Source organism: Bombus pyrosoma, linkage group LG5 (assembly GCF_014825855.1).
Source record: "Bombus pyrosoma isolate SC7728 linkage group LG5, ASM1482585v1, whole genome shotgun sequence".
NCBI lineage: Eukaryota > Metazoa > Arthropoda > Insecta > Hymenoptera > Apidae > Bombus > Bombus pyrosoma.
Window position 1 is genome coordinate 9,248,242 of NC_057774.1, and position 17,495 is coordinate 9,265,736.

Consider the following 17,495-nt stretch of genomic DNA (forward strand, 5'->3'; position numbering starts at 1 on the left):
TTTCCCTGCGTATAAAAAAAAAGACATTGGAAACCTAATCCCAATCTATAAAGACTATACTATAAATAATAAGATACATATATATTATACGCATATATTAAGGGGTACTGTTAAGTGTATCAGGAATACTCTAATTCCGCAATTTCAGGCGTCTAGCGATTTCAATTCCACGATTTCCACTCACGATAAATAATCGGCCAAAATTCCCATTCCCTTAATATCTCTTATGCTTGTCCGTATCACGTGTATTCTATACACTTGCACATTTCCTAAATACATAAACATCCTTCATTCACTCATCACCCTCCCCATTCAATCTCGTGCCCCGTCTCTCAATCGGGACTATCTCCTCACTTCTCGAAATTGCAGCCGATAAAAAGCGCCGGTACTCGAACGCGAAAATTTTCCATTCACCATCGCCTCTCCCTATTGTGCCCGAAGCGGAAATGACCGGCGGAACCGGCGAGGCCGATTCGGTCACGAAGAGGAAGGGAGCAATGGTATTAGGTAATCGCGTAAATGGACGGAAGAAAATCGAAACTGAACTCGATTACGTCGCTGTCTGACCGATTCCGCGCACGTACCGCGCGGCCTGTTGAATTTATCGATGTTTTTATGGTGGTCACCGAGTTGCCGATCACGTTCCTTTCGTCGTTTACGCGGCCGTCCTTTCTTAATGAAAAATGTCGCGAGCGACGACCCTTCGCGACAAGAAAACGAGGAAAGACCAGCCTGGACGCGTCACCCGCGCAGGAAACTGCCTTTTCCTAGCATGACGTGGCTGGCTAGACACACGCCCATGGAAAAGTAGTTTGGGGTAAAACGTTGCGGACGTTGGGGACGGAGGACAGTTGTGTCTTTTCTCGCGGCCAGGGAGATTATGTCGCTGTCCAGACTGCCCTCCTCGTTTGCGGGACAAACCACTGGGGAAAAACTCGATTTTAGTGTATGTTCCACGAGTTTGTGTGCAGGGGTTTGAGTTGATGGGCTGGATAATTCGAGCGTTTCTTGAAACTTTTTCTGGCTGGCTTTCTAGGCTTGTGCAGGGTAACTTGAATGTAAATATTATGTGAATGAAATTTTGCTGCGAGATTGAAGAGAGGAAAGAAAAGTGTGTCACGAAATGCATTTGGTGTACGTATAAGTAGGTTAGAGTTGATGAGTTGAGTAATTCGTGTGTTTTTGGGGCGTTTAGCTTGGCTTTTAGTTTCGCTTGGCTGTACAGGGTATCTTGATTTTATTAGTTGAATGAAATTGTGGCGTGAGACGGTAGAGAGGACAGAAAAGGAGGAAGGGGAAAGGAAAGCGTGTTACATTTAGGGTTTGATAATCTAGTGTGTATATAAGTATATTTGAGTTGATGAACTGGGTGATTCGCGTGTCTCTTGGGAGGTTTCAAGTTGGCTTCTAGAGTTGTAGAGAGTAAGCAGAATTTATTAGTTAAATAGAGTTGTGGCATGAGACGGAAGAGAGAGAAGAAAAGGAGGAAGAGGAGAGGAAAAGTGTGTTACATTTAGGGTTTGATAATCTAGTATGTATATAATAGATTTGGATTGATAAGATAGGTGATTCGCGTGTTTCTTGGAGCTTTTAGAGTGGATTTAAGGGCTGTGGAGGATAACTCGAATCTATTGTTTGAATAAAATTTTGGAAGTGGAAGAGAGAAAAGAAAAGGAGAAAGAGAAATGAAACGTATGTTGCAAAGTACATTTGCCGTGCGTTGGTAGGTTTATGTTAATGAATTGAGTAATTCGTGTACTTCTGGGAATTTTCAAATTTGCTTTCAGTATTCCGAAGGCTATCTTGAACTTATTGTTTTAATAAAATTATAACGTCGAATGCAGGAAAGAAAATTGTACGTTTGTTTCAAGGTCTGTTGATGAATTGAGTAAAGTTCATCAGTGAGATCCGTATAGGTCCCCTTAATTTAGGTGCTAGGATAACGCAGACCAAGTTAGATGATATATCTGTGTGAAAGGGGTGGTTCTCGAGTATTGCGTTTAGTTTTGTTTCCTTCTGACGCGAGTCTAGAAGAGCTCCCGCAGGATATTCTCGAACGACTAGATGAAGTGGTAGAATTAATGAATGCGAGGATTTATATAATATAGTATTTATAGAACATTACAAAATACTACTCTGGTAAGAACATGATCGAATGTTCTAGTTCGTGATGCAATCAACGTAGAGATTGTATATAAATTACTACACGTGGTATATTATTTCAATGGATAAATTCCAAATCAAAATACGTAGCATCAAACTCAATAACTACGTATCAAATCACGCTCTATCTAATCAAATCCTCGTGTATCATATCAAAGCACAGCGTTCTAATTCAAAAAGCAAGATCCACCTGGTACAGAGCAAGAGCTAAAGACAGTTATGGTCGAGCATTGTTTGGCGAGATCAGTCGTAATGGAGGGAACTGAATAATTCCAACACGATGCAGATGGCACGGGTTCAATTAAGCGAGCTCGCGTTCAACCCTGAAAGATTTATTCGTATTTTGTACGCAGTGTACACCATGGATGGAAAGCGAACGAGCAGGACGGAGAATCGACTGGCTGCATACGAGTCGGTTTTGCACCAGTACACGAATGGCTGGGTAGTAGGACAAAAAAGAAAAAAAAAAGAAAATAGCGTCGCAAAGGCGCGGTAAAGGCTTTTGTACCGGCGTCGGTTTTTTTTGTACGTCTAACGAGTTGGAAGTGTCGCGACCACGTTAACCCGCGGCTCCTCGATGTACGTTCACGCTCGCCGCGAGGCGAACGAAAATCCGCGTTGCGCGAGAAGTGTCCCCGAAAGAAACGGGGAATAGCAAGAGCAATTAACTTTAATTGAGAACAACACGTAGACGTACTCCACAAACCACTGGGGAAATCCCAGTTTTTTCTCCTTTTTTTCTCCTTTTTCGTCTTCCTACCTTCGTTTTTCCTTTTCCATTTTTATTTCTAGTTCGTAAACGACCGCCCTCCACGACATCGTCGTCCGCCACTTACCCCCATTTTTGATAGTCGCTAACATTGATTCAGTGTGTGGAAGAAATATTTTTTATTCTGAGATGCAGATTTTTCTGGATGATATCGGACGATTTTTGGAGGTGATTATTTTTACGCTAGACTTGCTTCTTGATGTTTAACTCTTCTATGATCGAATGTTTCTTGGATCGTAGAAAATAATTTTTGTAATGAACTTATGACGGAAGTTCCTATCGAAAGAAATTCTTTTCGGTATTGAATGTTAATTATGTACCTACTTGTGATGTGAGAGACTCACCGATTAGCTTAGTGCGAGATCGAACGATTTCTTTAGACGCAATTTACGATGTCGATTGGGCCGCAACACATGACACAATCGCACTCTGACTTCTCGAACGTCATTCAGTGCCCTGAAACCCAGCTGGAGCGTAAATCAAACAACGTAACGTCAGCCAACAACGCGCCGGTACATTCGTACAGCATCGAATAATATTTGATCGCTGGGTGACTGGCAGTGCAAATCGAGGCGACCGTGTCAACGATCGAGCAACTTCCGGTTGTCGTGAGCTGCCTCCGCGAGCAAACTTCTGAACGCGCGACAAACGATGCCAACTTATGAATCGATTCTCTCTTCTCCAACTTTTTTCCGCCGTTGAACTTCATTAAATTTTACTCGAGTTTGTATTTAAAAATTTTTCAAATTCATAACCTAATTCCGCGAAGTTATACTATCTGCAATTTTTATATTGTTTTCCAAATATTTGTAGATTATATTCCGACCGATCTAAATTTTTCATAAATTCAGATTGATTGTTTAAAAAAAAAATCGAACGGGGAACTCAGGATATTCCAAAATAGCGTGGTTGATCCTCATTTAAGCAATAAAAATGATGTAGTTTAATTCGAAGCATTAACGTATAAAACTTTTGCATCAATCGTAACGTTAAAACGCACGAAGATATCGGATATCTTTCTGTTATGAATAGTCTAAATTCGTTAGATCGTGTCAGTGACGCCGACAGCGAAGTCTTAGAGAATTGAGATACTCTAAACTAACTAACTAAAATCAAAGTTTCATCATAATTTTTGGTCACATTGTACGAACCTTATAGTACGAGTATCGGGTTATTCGAGGATTAACCGTATTTCCTCGTGACACGTGTGACGTAAGAAGAAAATCGAATTAATAGTAACCGAGGTGTTGAGTTATTCGACCAGTTCGTTAGTCGGAGGTATTTCAATCAACATAACTGGTTACCTAGTATTAAATTCGGAGGTCGGTCGTTGGAACAGCCGGCTTATATAGTTGGAAGATTAATCTTGGATCTTACAAGACTGTTCGCAGTGCTGAATGGATCTTATGATACGGACAGGAATGGTTCGCCGTTGTTGGGATATCAAACTTCGTGCATATAAAGAGAATTACTGGTCCACAACCCGGACAAGTCTAAACTTTCACCATAATCCTGTTCACTTAATTTTTTCACAAGATTTATTTATACATTTATAAATATTTGGAAGGAAAATAGTCTAGAAGAAACAAATGCGAAGAAATTTTGTAACGGGAGGAAAAACGGGGGAAATTTAACGGATTTAAAGAAATCGGCGGACATACATATAAAATAAATATATATATTTATATTTATAATATACAAATTACTATGTGCGGACGTAAAAGTAATAATTAAGTGAATTAATTGAATTAGGGATTGCTATGCAACTATCCAATTATGGTCGCGTAGATAGCCCTCGCTAATCAAATTACACACACACACATATATATAATATATAACCCTGTAATTAGAGATTGCAGGATAACGTTTGCCAGTCAAATCAGAAATTAATGAGAATAGTACCTCTTGTTTTGATGTTTTCAGGCTTACTTTAAATGCACACGTACTTACGAAAAGATTAATTCGTATTTTTGAATTTCAGGGACAGCTGGTTCAGACAATCAGACCTTTCTGTACGATGACTACACAATGATCTACCAGTTAAATAGTAGTCGTGAATCGACGACTGATGATATAACTCTACAACTTTACAATATATGTATATATATAGACTGTACTCTCTATTCAGATTAATATTAAAGTTCTAGTATTAAATTCGCAATGATTTTACACGCAGGTTTTATCGATTGCCGCTTGTCGAGGGATATGGGCGATCAAAATATCATGGACGTTGAAATTTCATTTCGCCGAACGATTGTCCAAATAGAGACCGGGCTGAGATGGCAGGAAAAACTCTCGGCGAAGCGACGAAACGTGTTTTAATTGCGGTTAATTAATATAATCGCTGAGAGGTATTTTGTATTTTCCACGCTATTAATTTCCCTGGCTGTGCGGCTGGCCTCCTTTTATTAAATTAACCCATACGGCCCTTCAATAAAAGTACGACGGCAGAGTGCAACGATGCGCCAGCTATTATTGTGTAATTAAATCTCAACTGGTGCGCTATTTTACGATCGTTAATAACGAATACTACGATAACAAAATGTGTACTGATAGAGTAACAGCGTATACAGCGAGAAATATAAATATATGTATACAGGTATCTGTGGGTGTGTTATAATATTCGTTATCGAGTTTCGATGTCGACCATTTTACATGAGAGCTACGAAAAAATGGGAGAACTGTAACTCATACTGGTGCTGCGTATAATCTAACACAAGTTGAGCATAATGATCTCGCAAAAATTGATCCTTCCTGAAACTGAAGATAAAAGTAAACAAATTTCTTAAATTCTTCGTATAATAAATTCCTTTTGTAAAACGATTTTGTAAGGAAGACATCCTAATATACGCATACCACGTATTTATAAGTAACACGTTGTTTTAAATCACGTGCTCACACGTCTCGCTACGTTTCGCTGGCTGCCTTCCAGTCATTCTCGCTCACTTCCTAATTTTATCACGCCCACGTTACATAAATATTATGGAAATCTTTTTACGAGAAGAATTAATTTTCGTAAGAAAATATTCCACGTTCCGTTTCTAAGCTCAGCAAGGCTGTTGGCAACGAAGGGATCGTGAAAATAATTAATACAAAGCTTCTTATTCGACAAAGTTTCGCTCTGAGACGAGGCGCAAGAGTTTATCTACCCCATACAGACGCGTTTCTGAATCGTTGTTATCACGTTAATTGAAGCACAGTCTTCTAACGATAACTTTTGCTTGATATTTACGTCGAACGGGGCGTTAAAAATTAATAGACGCAAAGATGAATATCAGACTGGTTTTAATGAAATAATTCACGTTTAGAAGAGTTGCGCGGCAAGCCTGGCATTTACATCGAGTAAAATCTTAACCAAACAAGTTTCTTAAGCTAATAGGATTCTGCGATGTTAAGTTATGGCGAGTAAAACTCGCTTGCAAATACTTAGCTGCGCCTCGTTCCTAGTTAGTTGATGACGCAGCTGGAATTTCGAATGATTCTGGATTAATTGTGCAACTTGTAATACGCTATGCAACTAAAGTACTGACGTTATCATCGTAAATACGATATTTCTTGCAACTTTCCGCTAATTTCACATAGCCGTTTAAACGCGAATCGTCTGGCGCAACCGTAAATCCGTTTAAACGCGAATCATCCGGTGGAAATCTACGGTACAGCATCTTGCCTAATTACCGAGGAAAAAGAAACGAACGATGGGTTCTTCGAAGAGTGGAAGGAATACGAAAGTAGCTAGAACCGCGAGCATAAATCCTGCCCTTCCTATCTGCGATCTTATCGTCCTAGTTCTCGGGTACTTTCGAACCAAAGAGCACAGGAGTTAAAGAAGCGTAAGAAGTAATTAACATAAGGTTCTTAGCTCTCGAAAGTTCAAGTAGACCGATGAAGATTCGAAGAATAGCCGAATTCATCCTCTGTTCGTGGCTCGTGACGTAAGTACGCTATTGGCGCATTAAAATTCGTCGGGAGTTCGGAGTAAGAGATTGAATCTGACGGGGAGTGAAATGATCGAAGTATTACGCGGTGAAACTCGCTGGAAAATTTTTACGGAGTCGGGCAATACTTAAATTTACAAATTTGTAACGTTTTAATACCGAAAAGTAAACATTCCCAGACATATTTATATAGCTTTATCAATACTCTAATACTTTCTTCTACCATTCTCTTACCTTCAAGTTGGCACCATTTAATCATTACCTTGGAAGCTTGACAAATAAAATTTATTAGAGATTCAGAATACTTTCAAATTTACAATCCTGCAAATTTTTAAATACCGTGGAGTAAGGAATTCCGGAAACAAACCTTATTACGGATTTGCGATCTTTCAATATTAAGAAGCGAAACATTGTTCGTTCCTGGAATCTTCGATATTTTCTTTACTCGTAATGATATACTGGAAGGATCGCAGGAAAGAGACGGTTCCAGCGAGCGTTTCTCGCGATTTCGTCGTCGTTAGCTGACCAAGGCGAGCATTCCAGGGCACCGAGACGGAAAAAGAAGCATCGAGACGAAGTACGAACGAAGTTAAATCGAAATCGTTTAGCTATAAAGAGAAGCTTTATTGAAGTTCGATAGGATATTAACCGACTGGCAAACGGGAGAGTTCGCGAGCCGGCCGGAAAATCGAATCTGCAGAATTAATGGACAGAACTGATCGCATTTTTTGACAGGCTCCAACGAAATAAGAGAACGATCTGCACGAACAGGTGTGAAGGATCAGTAGGGTGAGATTACGATAAGAAAATAATTTCGTCGCGAGGAGATCTGATTTTGTGTAATCCATGAACGCTCAATACAGTTGATCGAAATTAGGATTTTACTCTGCGCGACGTAATAACACGGAAAGAACAATTCGAGTAAAATGGTAATTAATATTATAATTACAATTAGTCCGGTAGCAAATAAAAAGCGCGTTAACCGTTCGTCAAATTGAACACGTTATCTCATACGGATGCCATATGCATACCTTTCGAAATCGATAATTATTCGAAGGTTAATATTACATTTAATGTGGAAAAATGATTAATACTAGAATCATTAAATATGATGAAAATTAAATATGAATATACCATTGTAAAAGTAAACAACTATAAATTTTTCTTTCTACTTATCTTTGCTCTGTCGCACAACCCATTCTGCAAAAATCTGTGCATTATAAACTAGGAAAGAAACTCTGTATATTGCTCGATATGGCAGAAATTAAATCAAACTAAAATACTACTTTGTATCTTACAAATTGGAAGAGGAAAGAAGTATGAAATTAACCAAAGACCAAGGTAATTTTGTAACCACATGAAGATGGATTTATATTAATCGTATCCGACACGAAACGGTTTAGTATCGGCATTGTTTTGATATGACGTATAATATGTATGTTTTTTTTTACTCAAGCATGTATATAAATATATGTTAACTCATGTTGCTTCTGTCTCTATCTTTCATTTTTTTTTTTTTTTTTTTTAGTCATTATCATCATATGTTTACTTGGTTGGTCGTATAAAGGAGTATAATCTTTAACGAGCTCAGTACATTTTTCAGAATCCATCGTTAAGCATCTCCCGTCGTATTTATGTTCGAATCGCACCGAAACGTACGCAGATCGTGATCATCGACGTGTGCCGGCAAAGTATTCGACAAAGTATTTTTCGCGAAGATATTGGACGACTGAACCGATATTTTGCTGATGCCATGCTGATGTCTGTGAGGATAATATTAATCGACCTGAGTATGTAGATTCAATACACGTCAATTCCACTTGTACATATGATACACGTTTCAATTACTAATTCAGCACAATTAACAAAGACCGAAATTAACTCGCTGGTTGCTTTTTTAGGGGTTCTCTCCTTTCACCTCGAGACTCGAAAGATTCCTGCCGTTTTATTCATTAGCAGCCGTCCGTGTGGGTCCGATCTATCCCGACCGCCCCTATTACCTAGCCGCTAATGAATTCACCGAGTATGCAGAGGGTGTGCACGTCGGAGCGTTTAAGCGAGGCGGCGAAACAAAGGAGCGGCTCCGGGATATGGCCGCACAAAGGCAGACGTCCCGCCGGCCGATCTTATAATCCGTCCCGTGCCGTATAAATTATTGTTCCCTTCGACCGTACATGTCGATTTCATGCCGTTTTTAACGTCCACGCGGACCTGTGACCCAAGAGAAGCGAGGGTTTCAATGATGAACGACGAGAGTGGATTTCGACTCGCTCAATTCCTCTCAGCGACGCTTTCTTTGAAGTGTGAGCCGATTGTTGGTTTTTTATTAGGCGAGTGACACGACGATTACATTTGTGGCAACGTATAATTTCGTGACGACGAGTATCACTGCGAAATTTCAGGGTTTCTTCCTTGTCCTGCTTTTTCCGTCTCGAATCACTCAGTTCCCTTTACTGGCTGGTTTATTCGACGTGTGGCTGATTATCGGTCTTTTACTAGGCGAGCGTGTGGTAGAAGAATTACGTTCGTGAAACTGTATTTCACGAAAGTAAGCGTCGCTAGAGTATTTCGGAATCTTTTTTACGTTTGCGGAGAATTATACGTTACGTTGTATTAGGCGAAATCACATACACGTATGTCTAGGTGCGTAGGACACGTCGGCTCATTGTTGCGCTTTTATCAGTTGAGTGTAAAAAACGAGAACGATGTTTGTAGAAGATATTTCGTAAAACGTGAACGACATCATATTTCAGGATGTTCTTTTACTTTAGAAACAAGTAATAGGTAACATGTGACAGCGTTCGTCAGTCAGACTTTCTTTGTCTACATACAGAAAGACGAAACGAAGAAAGAAATTGATCTATGAAAAAATATCTATGCATCTAAATGTCATTTTTAATTACATCTAATGTAATCTTCTACAAACATCAAGGAATATCCCAAAATTGTATGGTAACATCCTAAATATAACCGACTGCGCAATTAAATTCCGAGGTTAACGAAATTGTATTTCTGGAAAGAGAACCCAATGGAATTTCAGTATAAATTTCTCGTAATAGCCGCGATAAACGATAAAGTAATAACCGCGAACTCTCGTTAATATCACAATATTGGCGCGACGAAGAAACGAGAAGAAAAAGGTTTAACCATGTGAATAGTTCGATGGACGAAAGTGTGAGGTAGAATGGCGGAAGTTCACGATTGGAGAGGGACATCGAGCGTCGGTGCTCGAATCGAACACTGAAACGAAGCGTCGAATTCGAGCATTCGGGGATCTGGGCGATCACTCGATGCCTCTACTGTTTTGCATTCAATCTACTCGGATGCCTGGCCATTATTTGCCCCAGGGCCGGTGTACGCATAGGCAGAACAGCAACCCTCTTGCACAGACTGTAACACGTACGTGCGATGCCTTTCGATGGTTCGCCGAAATGTCGATTATGGGCAAGATGCGGTTTGTCGTAGGTTCGCCAGAATTCTCGTCCGTGTTCGTTGCACAGTTTCTGCGACAATCGTAACGGAGAAGCAACGTTTCGTCTTTGCTACTTCCTTTTCAACAATTTCAACCGGTTCGTATTTTTCCAAAGTTAACACATTGTTCACCGGTCACGAGTGAACTTGTATCTTCATCCATCACAAATTTAACATAGCTTTCGTATAAAACAATTAGTCAGTAGTAACGTGTTAAAAAATATGTCAAGTTCGATTACAAGTTATTTTGACAAATTGATTTATAAATTGCGAAAAGTTCTTGTCGGCGTTTATATGGTTCCTGGTCGAAATTTTGGACGTACGTTAAATCTTCGTTTACATTGTATCTAGTACATCCTCTTCTAGACGTTAAGTATTCTTTTTGTTCGTTGAAATAAGAGCAACATATAAATCTGAGGATAGCAGCAGGTTTAAGTTTGCTTATTCTCGGCTATCCCGTGTTTCGAGTTTCGAGAATCGTTGCGACGAAGTTGCAGATAGGACCGTGCACTCTAGGGATATTCAGAAGGTTTTTTTTCTGAAGACGACCAATCAGTTTTTACGTTCGGGTATTGTAAAGCGTGCGAGAAAATTTTATCGGCACACTGGGAGACATCGACCGATTGTCATCCACCTTTTTATCCGCTATCTGATATCGTTCTCTGTTTTTACCTCTTTGCCTTACCTTGTAGTGTAGAGGAGATGTTTCTTTCAAACGGAAATCGCAATGGAAAATGTGTGTATGTTGGCTTGAATTCGATAATACAATGTTACTTTCGTTGTCTGGTTATGGCGGTATGTTTCTACTTGGAGTTTCAGTGCGCGGCAGTAGAAAAGAAAGGCAATAATCTGACGCGACGGAAACATCGTATATGAGACATTTAGAAGAGAATCTGTCATACTTTCAGTTACACTATACTAGTTTATACTACGTATAAACCTGTGATTTTGTTTAAATTTATGTACGAAAGAAAGGTATTTGTAGAATATCTTGGACAGTTTTTCTGCCGAACAAAGCCAAACTTACTCCATAAGAAATTTACTTCAACACCAGTAAAACGCTCTTACAACTCAGTTGCTTCGTTCTATTCTTCGCTAATCCTCTTCATCCGCGCTAATAAAGTCTTTGAACGTCCACCTCTGGGTCGAAGCAACGAATTCAACGCAATTAATTCTCCATGACGATCTTGATAGGATTCTCGATCAAAATGAAGATTGAATATCTCTCTCATCATAAATTCCTCTATGCAGCAAACACCCACAACTTTCATTTCCCTTGCCATAAAACCTCCTACTCTGCGCCAAAAATATCGCCATCAACAGCCAATACTCTGCGAACCACGGACCAACCTGTGACCGATGAAACTTCCCACGTACCTCTAAACGCCACGATCGCCTATGAACGACGAAATTTATTCAGCACATAAACAGAAATCCCGCTGACGAGATCTAAACGCCGCTATCGACGAGCGTGCTCGTAAAAACGGCGATGTTCGAGCGAACGGCAGATAGAGAGGCGCGATGCTCACGCGGCGTAAAACCGCGCGAAAACGCGTCGACACGACTCGAACCGTGGATAAAAGCCGGCTGTCACGCGATCGTCGGCCAAAGGCGCGGATGGATAACAAGCGTTTAACGTATTTTCGCGAAAACATCGGTCGGTCACGTACTCGCCAGCCTGACGCGCTCGTAACCGAGCAAAACGAACGAGTAAATGACGTGGACGCGAGAGAACCGCTCGCCACTACCTTTGGCTACTTCGTCCTTTTGTCTTTTATCCTCTTTCACTGAATTTACCATGGAAAAATTTAGTCCTCTGCTTTCTCTCGTAGATCTCCGCGGAGGTAACTATCGGGATTATGTTTCCGGTTTTAGGTCTGCATTATGCTTGCGACAGAATAAATTATAAAATGTATAAAGTAAGATAAAATACAAGGCACAGCATTGTTGTATTCACATATTATAGCACTTACGTGTTAATTGACTAGATCCAAGTGTATTAAATTTCGTGTCGTTTAGTGATACTCACACGACTAAATTCACACGGCAAAAATTTAATCATACGAGAATGAAATGCTGTTGAGGTTGTTAGACGTATAAAGAGAGAGACGCGTGGATAAATTATAAAGTAGAAAAATATATTTTAAATACAGAAGTGAAAAGTACAAGAATGAAATAATAATTTGAGCTGGTCCAGATCCGCACGCTAACAGTATTACTCTGTAACCTCAACAAATGCAATGGCTGATAAAAGAATGTTTCGAGATAAGAGACGTGGCAATACTTTTTCTGACCGCTGTGTATTTTAAGTTATACGGGGTGGGTTATTAGAAAGGAAACAATGTTTGGGGTTGTATGAATAATTTGTAGATATAGATTTGTGTGTTTGATTTAATCGGCTTATTACGCGTGGATCTAGATTCAAATTTCTATGAGTGGACTTAAAAATGGGAAAGTTCTTCAATCGTGTTTTCAACTGTTAGACCGACGTGTTGGTACTTTCTATAATTATGCAAAGTTCTAGATGTGTTTCCTGAGAATTCTTGACGAAGCTTCGTGTAACAAAAATTAGTTCCATCGTTTATTTTTCTTCTACGCCATCAAACTTTCTTTCGTTACGTTCGTACTACGTATCGAGGCCCACGTTGCATTCCACGCAGGCTTCAACAGAAGGACTATTTACTTTCTGAGGAACTAGCAATTTTAAAAAGCACGTTCCTCCACATTTCATAAAGGAATTCCAAGTATAAACACGCGTTACTTTGTACCTTCTCGAAAATTTGTCGCCGCGAGGACGTTTTAATTCCGAGCTCTACCCCTGTCCCTCCGTCCGGATTCTTTTAATTTAAACACGATCTTTAATCTCGAAGATTCCGACACTCGTCACCCGTTAATTCTTTCGTCCGCTTAACGTCAAGCTTGGAAAAAAATTCCACGTTAATTCACCTCACGTTCTCTTTTACCGACACTCGCTTTCTTCAAACATTCGTCATTCTACATCTACGCCGACGATCTCGCTGTAAGAACCTTCTATCCTATCTACGTCCAACATTTTTATTCTCATGTTGACACTAAGCCAGTCGAGATACGGGGAAAAAGAGGATTCCACCGCTGTAGAATTCGAGTCGCTTATTTGCCAAAATCGGTTAATTCTACGAAACAAAAAGTAGAAAAATTTTGTGAGGTCCTACAAAGATAGACATAAATGACAAGCGCTTTAGCAGGAAAAATTTCAAAGAGCGGAGTTGCGACAAAACGCAGAGAAAATTGACGAGACTATGGAAGATAATATATGCACTTACAGGATGTTTCAAAGTTCAAGATTGCACAGAATGCATCCAACGCGAAAAGATACGTAAAATGTGCAAAGTGTAATGCTTTCTATAGTACTTGGTAAGTAAAACAGTTTTGTACTTTTGTACCACGTTGTTCTACTTTTCTAATCATATACTCAGGAATATGAATTTGCATAGGAATCCGCAATTTAAAGATAAGCATCGGTCAAGTGCTTTGACCCTAAAATTTCAAAAGGTGAAGCTGACCACTTTGATTCGTGAGTGGCACGTTTTTGGAAAGAAACTCGACGATAGCGACGAGCAAAGAGCAATAATTAGAGACGTGCCACGTTTCGTAAACAGTATCGTTTCACACGGGCGAGACTGCAAGGTGGAAAATTTCACCGAAGCTTAACAATTACACGATCTGTTACGCAATTTCACTCTGGGGATCGAGCGTTCGCTGGCCCGGGAAATCCATTGGCAAGCCGCTCGTTAATCAATTCTACGCGCCGATTGCGAAGCATTCGTGGCTTTAGAATAAAATCCTGGGGCCTGTGCACAAAGGCAGCACTCGATTTAAAGGGAACAATAGCTTCTGTGGCTCATGAACGGGATTACGTGCTCCGAAATGCCTTCTGCTTCTTACGAACGCGCGCAACTCGTTGAGCGTGCCGACGTTTAAGATGTGCGCACATAAATCGAAGGTGTAAATAAGAAATTCTGTGTGGTACGCGACCGAGTGTATTTTGCTTTTCAAGAGCATGATGGATGTCCAAGAGAGGTGGATTTCCAATTCGAGGTAGGCTTTGCGAGAGCTTAACTTCTTCAGTTTCTGAGTTCTTATCTTCTCAGTTTGGCCAATTTAATTTGGATAGCTTGAAGTTACACAAGGATATAATGAATATTGTTTTAAGATATGTTTAAACGGAGGAAATATTTGGACAGATGTATAAACTTTGGTATCATAGCGATTCATTAAACGAAGGAAACAAAAAGAAATAATTGGAATGTGAGAACGGAAAAACTGACGACGACAAGATGGAACAAACTTTACATAAGGGAACTTTACACAGTGAATGTATTTTAAGATATCTTCCAATGAAAATTTCGGTGCCTTGTCGATTTATTAATAACTTGTTCAAGAATACCAGGAAACAACTAGTACAGGAAAAAATACACGGAAAAGAGATACAGCAAATTTTTCATATGCATAAGAAATACAGCGAAGAAATTCCAAGGTATGTTCGTACGAAAACGACCTCCAAATTTGTTGGAGATCCTAAAATTCATGAGAGAATATTGCAAGATGTACGCAAAGTGTATACATGGAAACTTAACTTCCTGTTTTTCGTAATATAGTTAGCAAAGAGAAATTTTCGAGGGAAACTTCGTCGTTTAAAGAGGAAGAATTCGAGGGGTGCGTATGCATGCACGTTGAAACGTTAACCGGACGTGTGTACATATCGGGACGAGTGCTCTTGAAGGAAGACAATGTGTGATGAGAGTGTAGCGTGAAAGAGGCACGGAGAGCAGGAAGAGACTGGAGCTTTAAAGTGACTGACTTGTTCACAGAAACACTGTTGTATTTGGCACGACTCGTTAGTTACAGTCTGCTCAAAGTCTGTTGCCGCTCAAGGCCACTTTCCCCACTACCATCAACGTTTTAATTCATCTTTCTCCTTTATAAATCTGTTACATATTTCGAATGTGACAATTCAGCCACATTAACTGACAGGAAATGTGGCTAGAATTGCAATGAAATAATACAGAAATCAGTAACGAACATCAGAAGGAATTATGAATTTTAAATAATACATTAGCCATATTAAAGCCGTACGAAAGAAATTATGAATATGTACGAATTAACAAAAATAAACGGGAAATATAATATTATATAATCATATTATGCAACATAAAACTCTGCGATCGACGTTATAAAAAATAAGATAAAAAAGAATTAAAAGAGGTATCACGTATTTTCCCAATAAATATCGACTTAAATATCGTACTGAAAATAACTTTAAAAAATGATACATTTTATGACCTATTAAAATTCATAAGAGAACCAAAGATCCATCAATCCACAACGTGATCCAACAAGGCTTTTTCCCGACACCGATAACCATGCTGCTGATACGATCGATTTAATCGTTAATCTTCGACCAACCAAAAAGAGAAAAAAAAAAAAGAAAAAGGAAAAAATAACAGTGTCTATTTCGACGAAATAAATCATACGACGGTAGAACGTCGATTCGTGGTTTTTACAGGTTGATTAACCGTATTTCGATATTCGATACGCGGTCATCTTTCACGCGAGACACGTTTAATAAAAAAAAAATCTCCTTACGATTCGCGCGAGCTCAGCAGGCCAGGAAAGTCGGCTCCCTGTCATTATAAATTTTCACGGGACAGCTTTTCTCCGGCTATTAACTGGCTGCTTTTAGAGCGACAGGCCGCCCTCCCAGCCAACTATTAACCGCCACGTCCTTTTACTTCATTTCATAGCCACCCTCTAATTTCGCTCGGTCACGTAGTTACAATTCCGCGTGACTAGGGTCCCTCGTCGACAAACGCCAGCCTTTCCCCTTCTCCGCGAAGGTCATCGTCTGAGAGTCCCACCGGTCGCTGGAACCTCTGTTCGACAAACCACACTTCGTATTCGAGTCACCCTGGAAAAACGAAAATTCTAGCCTCCTCCTCGCCTCGGCCGCGATTTTACGGGCTCGTTCCTCTTTGCCCATTTTCATCCGACCTTTCACGCGAGATGTTTTATTTGCTCTGCGAGCTTTCACGCAAGAGGGTAATTTCAATATGTTCTACGCGCTCCGAGTGTTGAATTTTTCCTCGTTTTATTATTCTTTTCGCCTGTGAACTTTTTTAGCGTTTCGATAAATTTCGAACGGAATAGAACGCGAAGGCTAAAATATGGAGCTGCGGCGGTACAGCACCGGGGAATTTAACTTTTGGTCTTTAGTTTCCGCATCTTTTTACGCTATCCAATATTTTTATAATGTAGACATCCTCGCGTTTCTAGTTCCTCATATTCATTTCTGTGGCATAGATACACACGCATTTGCAATTTCTCAGTCAGAGGTTTCGCCCGTTCTTTCTTCTGCAACATTTTCGCGTCCCGTTCCCACTGTCTCCATTTATCTTGGCAACAATTTTTTGTTCCCCAACGAGCAGACACTCTTTCACCCCTACCCCGTTTGCCCTTTCCTTTGTGCCCGTTTCTTCCAACGTTCTATTATTTTCTCAAACTTTCTGGCGCGACTTGTTTTGTCAATTCCTGCATCCATTTTAACTTATTCTTTACCGATTCATTTCCTTCCTCTCGGTCGTCTACTTCTCTTCCAGAGTATTATCCCTGCCGCACCCTTTGTTACCCTTGCATTTTATTTATCATTTCCTCTTCCCGTTTCGACTTCTGTTTTTCCTTCTCTACTTCGCCACTATAATTTCCATTTCTCTCTCCATTTCCTGTTCTAATTTTTCCCCGAATCTACCCATCCTTCGTTTCGTCGCTTTCTCTCTTTTTCTGTCCGATTCTCGCCACCTTCCTTTTCTCCCTCATACTTCAATTCTTCTCTCGTTCCGCTCTCTATTTTCCTTCCTCTTTTCTTCCTCGACCGTCCACTCTTTCGCTTCTTTTTCCACCTGCGTTGTTCGCATTCTTTTTTCCTCTTTCAAGCTCCGCTTTCACCCTTTCCTAACTCCGTCGGTTTCCCTCCCGCCGATGCCTTGTTTTCTTCATCTTCGCTCTTTTGTTTCGTCCGGCTCACCCCCGCGGCAACGGTGCACCGTCGTGGCCAGCCTTCTGCGAAATAAATTTCCCCGTCCTCTGGCTTCTCTCTGGAAGCCGCGTATCGATGCCCGAAC

The 17,495-nt window shown here is 40.2% G+C and overlaps 1 protein-coding gene and 1 long non-coding RNA gene across 4 annotated transcripts in view; both read left to right on the top strand.

Moving 5' to 3' along the window:
- The window catches only part of LOC122567350 (nephrin), a 293,118-nt gene that overhangs the window by 79,838 nt on the left and 195,785 nt on the right, over positions 1 to 17,495 (top strand). Inside the window, exons 2-3 of one of the 2 annotated variants that reach the window (XM_043725738.1) lie at positions 4,914 to 5,030; positions 5,109 to 5,283. The exons of the other annotated variant lie outside the window; for it this stretch is intronic. The gene's annotated coding sequence lies outside the window, so the exon portion shown is untranslated. The remainder of the gene's footprint in view (positions 1 to 4,913; positions 5,031 to 5,108; positions 5,284 to 17,495) is intronic. 2 annotated transcript variants of the gene reach the window in all.
- Positions 8,475 to 15,721, top strand: LOC122567373. Of its 2 annotated transcripts, XR_006316758.1 has the most exons (4): positions 8,475 to 8,657; positions 8,769 to 13,731; positions 13,812 to 14,854; positions 14,976 to 15,721. It is a non-coding gene; the product is annotated as an uncharacterized LOC122567373 (long non-coding RNA). The 2 variants fall into 2 exon arrangements; XR_006316757.1 differs by having other exon boundaries at positions 13,812 to 15,721.